This window comes from Halichoerus grypus, chromosome 14 (genome assembly GCF_964656455.1).
Source record: "Halichoerus grypus chromosome 14, mHalGry1.hap1.1, whole genome shotgun sequence".
In the NCBI taxonomy this organism is placed as follows: domain Eukaryota; kingdom Metazoa; phylum Chordata; class Mammalia; order Carnivora; family Phocidae; genus Halichoerus; species Halichoerus grypus.
The window spans coordinates 57,489,000-57,494,999 of NC_135725.1; the positions used below are offsets into that span (position 1 = coordinate 57,489,000).

Here is a 6,000-nt window from a genome sequence, read left to right on the forward strand (position 1 = left end):
GGGGTGGGAGGATGGGTTAGCCTGGTGATGGGTATTGAGGAGGGCACGTTCTGCATGGAGCACTGGGTGTTATGCACAAACAATGAATCAGGGAACACTATATCTAAAACTAATGATGTAATGTATGGGGATTAACATAACAATAAAAAAAATTTAAAAACAAAAAAACAAAAACCTATGCCAAAAAAATTTTAACTTGGGGCGCCTGGGTGGCTCAGTCGTTGGGTGTCTGCCTTCGGCTCAGGTCATGATCCCAGGGTCCTGGGATCGAGCCCCACATCGGGCTCCCTGCTCAGTGGGGAGACTGCTTCTCCCTCTCCCGCTCCCCCTGCTTGTGTTCCCTCTCTCGCTGTCTGTCTCTCTGTCAAATAAATAAAATCTTAAAAAAAAATTTTTTTTAACTCAAATAATTTACTTTTTTTTTTTTTTAAGGTATTTTTATTTTGGGGATGCCTGGGTGGCTTGGTCAGCTAAGGGACTGCCTTCGGCTCAGGTTATGATCCCAGGGTGGAGATCAAGCCCCACATCAGGCTCTGTGCTCAGCTTGGAGTCAGCTTGAGACTCTCTCTCCCTCTGCCCCTCCCCCCACGCACACCCTCTCTTGCTCTTTCTCTAAATAATCATTTAAAAAATTTTTTTAGAGGCCCTGGGTGGCTCAGTCGTTAAGTGTCTGCCTTAGGCTTGGGTCGTGATCCCGGGGTCCTGAGATCGAGCCCCACATCGGGCTCTCTGCTCAGTGGAAGGCCTGCTTCTCCCTCTCCCACTCCCCCTGCTTGTGTTCCCTCTCTCGCTGTCTCTCTCTCTGTCAAAAAATAAATAAAATCTTTGGGGAAAAAAAAATTTAAAAACCCAAACCTGATTAATTTGGTTCTTGGACTTAAAAATGAAAAAAAAGGATTCCATTCCTAAATATTTGACAGTTGGGTCAAAATTATTTCAAAACTAACCACAGGCTTAAATGGTGATATTCCCTGTAAGTCTTCCCTCTCTTTGCCTTCCTTCAAGTTACATCTTCACCCTCCTTTGGGGGTGGGGTGGGGGGAGGGGAGAAAATAGCTGCTTCCAAGACCTATCAGTGAACCACCACCCCACCAGTCAACACAACCAGTGCCATACACTCCACTTTTAAAGGACACTCCATTTATTCGAATTAACTAAGAGCCAACTAATATTTGCTGACCTCATAGGATTAATAAACAAAATAAAATTTAAGAACACAGAAACTTCACAATCTGTGAATTCATGCAGGCATTCATCAAACAAAAAAAGTGTCTTATAACAACACATCTTAAGTCATCATTTTTAAAAAGGACTGGGAACTTGGGGCACCTGGGTGGCTCAGTGGGTTAAGCATCTGACTCGATTTCAGCTCAGGTCAGGATCTCAGGGTCATGGGATCAAGCCCTGGGTGGGGCTCTGCACTCAGAGCAGTCTGCTTGTTCCTCTCCCTCTGCATCTCCCTCCCACCTCAGCCCCCTCTCCCCTTGCACACGGGTCGAGCTAATAAATACATGAAATCCTTAAAAAAAATAAAATAAAAGGACTGGGGAATCAATACTTCAAGAATAACACTTCCAAAGTAAAGGCTTCACTTCACACCAGTTCAAAATTTCAATACTGGTTTATACTTTCTTCATATAGTGTACTGTTAAAGGAGTAGAGATAGCAACCAGTTCCCATCAAAACACAAGGGCCTATTGAAATTAACCATTCTTCTCCATGTTCTCCTACCATTTCTCCCTAAACAATAAAAGTCACTCAGGCTAATACCAAGAGACACTGCTGGTGAATACTGCACAGGCTGCATCAGTTACCAGGAAAAGGAAGCGAGGTGTTATTGTTGTTCTAGCCTTGTTCTAAAGGCAGCTCCATGTGACTGCAGCTGGTCCAGCCCACATTTAAAGAGAGAGGCCAGAGGAAACCAGAGCAGCAGGAAACAGGCAGGAGAGGCAATTATCACAACCCTTTCCCATGGCCTCATTTCCATGCCACCACTTCCAGCCATATTTCAATCACAACAAAAAACTCTCCCTTCTCTGAATTTGAGGGTCAGAAGCAACAAGGAAGCAAATAGGGGAAATCAGAGCTGTAGAAAACTAGCAGGACAGAGGTGGGGGAAATCTCAATCACACATGTGAACTAGCCTTATGGAGGAAAAATCAGATGGAACATACTGGAGATAAGCAGAAGAGCAGTGTGGGAAACTAATCACTTCTGCATGATAAGTGTTCACAGCAAAGGGAGGATGATAGCCCCAGCCAAGGGGCCCTGCAGGTATGTAAGAGATATTGGTGGACTATAAGACTCTATGGTCTCCAGAGAGTGGAAATTACTCCCTTTCCTGAAACAGGTAAGTACCATCACAATCTAGGTACCCAATGCCAAGGATACAGGAGAACTTAGGTATTAGCTTCATCTTCCTTCCACCATTATTAGACAAACTGACACTAAAAATTGGGATGTACAATACATGACAGAAAGTGAGGAATACACTACTGACATAACTCTTGGTTTAAAAAGTATACCATAGGGCGCCTGGGTGGCTCAGTCGTTAAGCGTCTGCCTTCGGCTCAGGTACGGATCCCAGAGTCCTGGGATGGAGCTCCATATCAGGCTCCCTGCTCAGCGGAAGCCTGCTTCTCCCTCTCCCACTCCCCCTGCTTGTGTTCCCTCTCTCGCTGGCTCTCTGTCAAATAAATAAAATCTTAAAAAAAAAGGAAGTATACCATAAAATTAATTAATTAAAAATATACCATAATTGACGAGAAAATATAAAAGGCCTGGGTTCACCCAAAAAGTTAATTATATGCCCTTCGAATAAAAGATGTTTGGATACCTTATAAAGACCTTCAAAAGCTCTCAACTGTTAGAGCACAAAGGGGCTAAAGACAATAAGCCTAACTACTAACAGACCATACACCTCGGACGTAAATAGAAACCAATATACAACAGAGGTGGTAGTAAGCTACAAGATTATGTCAAACAGGAAATAACAGAAACGATGACGGGATCAACTCCTAGAGAGAACAAGGACATAAGATCAGAGTGGCGGCACTTGAGATGCCTGGGCAAAAAATGAGATTGAAAACCGAGGCGAAAAGGTGGGAAAGTGATTCAGAAGCAAAGAAAACGGAAATATAATACACTAAAGAAAGAGTAACATAGAACTTTGGTTTACAGGGTGCTCTCAAAACTATATTTAAAAACTCTGATAAAACCAGACTAGAGGAACCGGGACTGAGGGGAAAGAAACTGAGTCCCCAGAGTCTAACACCAAAACCTCCCAGAATGAAAAGGAGTAGAATCTAACTATTCCTTCGGGTAAACCAAGAAAGGCTACAGAGCGCAGAAGTTGGGCTCTAAGATGTCCAGTCCCAAGACTAGCGACAGGCGTGAAAACGGGAAGGTGGTCAGGATGGGGAGCATCAGCGTGGCGCTGGAGCTCCAGCGGACAGACAGGGAGGGGACAGAGGTGGGAGAGAAAACCACACCCTCCAGGGCAGAAACCCGAAGGGGGGAGGGGAAGGCGCCCCCTGGGGTTGGGTGGGGCCAGGCCGACTAGGACCGCAGTAGGCAGGAAGAAGCACAGGACGACCCGCAGGGAGAGGAAGGAAGGAGCCCAGGCCTGGGCATACTGAGGACGCCTGAAGCTGGCGAGGGACGCTTGGCCCGGTCTTCATGAGTGGGCGCTGGGGCAGTATGAAGAGGGTTCGAGGAAAGAAGAGCTGAACCCAGGACTAGAAAGCGCACGCTGCTACGCTCAGGGCTCTGGAACAGGAAAGGAGACAGAGGGTGCCAATTACCGCTGCTGTTCTCGCTGGACTCGGGACCAGCTGCCGCCGCCGCCGCCGCTCGTTACCTGCCAATGTGCCTCTTACAAAGCAGCGGCGGCGGCAGAGGCGGCCCGGCCCGTCACGTGACCTCTGCGTCATGAGCGAAGGAGGAGCCACCACGCGACGCTCGCTCGGGGCTCGTCAGCCCGCCCACAGAGCGCGTCGCTTCCTCCAGCCTCCCACATACCAACTAGGAGAGGCCAGCAGCGCCGAGGCGGGGGTAGGCACCAGGAAGGAGCAAATAAGGGAGACCTTATAAAATTTCTCGTACTCAGAGCTGTCAGAAAGGTACTACATACCGCATCCAGGATGCCCACAACTGCAGCTTGTCGCGCTATGATGACCTCACAAGGCACCACGAGTCGCTCCCCTGCGGCCGCCTTCCTCTCATCACGTGATGTTGCCCAACCATTCAAAACAGGCCTGGCTTCCCAAACCTTGCGCGGGGGGTATAGTATCGCCAATATGCTGCACAGCAAAGGCACCCAACACTGCAGCCTTTCCCTCGCGGGTTCATAGACCTTGCATTTATGACTTAGTGCCCTGAGGCAAAGCCGAGAGGGAAAACGGACAGCAATGGCTTCTGAGACTAATACCGGCCGGCGCCGCTTGCCAGGTGGCTGAGCGTGGTTCCTGCTGGGAGATGTAGTCCCGGCGGGGGGGTGGGGGGGTCCGCTAACACGTTCCCGGGCTCGCGCTCCGCTCCGCCCTCTGCGCGGGAAAACGCCAACGGCTAGCCGAAGTGCACCCGCGTGGAGCCGGCTTCAATAGGAAGTTACCCAGGGCAGAAGGGCCTCGGGGCTTCTGGCTTGTTAAATGTGGGCGTTGAATTCTTTCACCAAGCCCCTTATGCATGAGTTGATTAACATTTATTGACTGTTTACTTAATGTCAATACAGCAATTTTTACTAAATCTTATAATCAACCCATCGAAGCAGGGATTGCTCCCTGTAAAGAAAGGCTTAGAGGGGCACCTGGCTGGCTCAATCGGTAGGGTATGCTAGTCTGGATCTTGGGGTTGTGAATTCGAGTTCCACCTTCAGTGTAGAAATTACTTAAAATATAAAATCTTTTTTTTTTTAAGATTTTATTTATTTGACAGAGAGAAAGAACACAAGTGGGCAGAGCAGCAGGCAGAGGGAGAAGCAGACTCCCCGCCAAGCGGAGAGGCCGACGTGGGGCTCGATCCCAGGACCCTGGGACCATGACCTGAGCCGAAGGCAGCCGCATAACCGACTGAGCCACCCAGGAGCCCCTTAAAATATAAAATCTTAAAAAAAATAAAATAAAAAAGGAAGCCTGGGGCACCTGGGTGGCTCAGTTGGTTAAGCGACTGCCTTCGGCTCAGGTCATGATCCTGGAGTCCCTGGATCGAGTCCCGCATCGGGCTCCCTGCTCGGCAGGGAGTCTGCTTCTCCCTCTGACCCTCCCCCCTCTCATGTGCTTGCTCTCTCTCATTCTCTCTCTCTCAAATAAATAAATAAATAATCTTTAAAAAATAAAAAAAGGAAGCCTTAGAGAGGTTCCGTTGTTTCTACCTGAAGAGAGCCAAACCAGATTCTGTCTCCAATGAATAACCCTCCTCTCAAAGATCTGTTTAACTCCAGGAATTAAGCATAATTGAGGCGATAATGCTTTATACTTGTAGCATGGTATTTTGGAGTTAATTTTTTTAAAATTTTATTTATTAGAGCGTGAGCGAGAGAGAGCAGGAGCAGGGGGGGAGGGTCAGAGGGCGAAGGAGAAGCTGACTTTCCAGTGAACAGAGTGTGGGGCTCCATCCCAGGACCCTGAAATCATGACCTGAGGAGAGGCAGACGCTTAACCAACTGAGCCACCCAGGTACCCCAGTATTTTGGAGTTTAGAGTATTTTCCCATTTACTGACCTATTTGATTCTCAAAGGCAGTATCCCAGGCTGGTTAGGTACACGGACTTTGGAATACAGCAGGCCTTGCCTCAACTTGAGCTTCCCTCCTTTGCAATGACACCACTTCACCAGGTTGTGAAAATTAAATGAGATCAGGTAGGGGCACCTGGGTGGCTCAGCTGTTTAAGCATCTGCCTTCGGCTCAGGTCATCATTCCAGGGTCCTGGGATCAAGCCCCACATTGGGCTCCCTGTTCAGCGGGGAACCTGCTTCTCCCTCTCTCTCTACCTGCTGCTCT

The 6,000-nt window shown here is 48.4% G+C and overlaps 1 protein-coding gene across 3 annotated transcripts in view; it reads right to left on the minus strand.

Annotated features, from left to right (window-relative positions):
* Positions 1-4,261, minus strand: part of UBAP2 (ubiquitin associated protein 2) — a 128,733-nt gene extending 124,472 nt beyond the window's left edge. Inside the window, exon 1 of one of the 3 annotated variants that reach the window (XM_078061390.1) lies at positions 4,133-4,261. The gene's annotated coding sequence lies outside the window, so the exon portion shown is untranslated. Of the gene's footprint in view, positions 1-3,803; positions 3,923-4,132 lie in introns of those variants that run through there. The other 2 variants (XM_078061389.1, XM_078061391.1) reach the window with 2 other exon arrangements.
* Between the last annotated feature and the right edge of the window lie 1,739 nt (positions 4,262-6,000).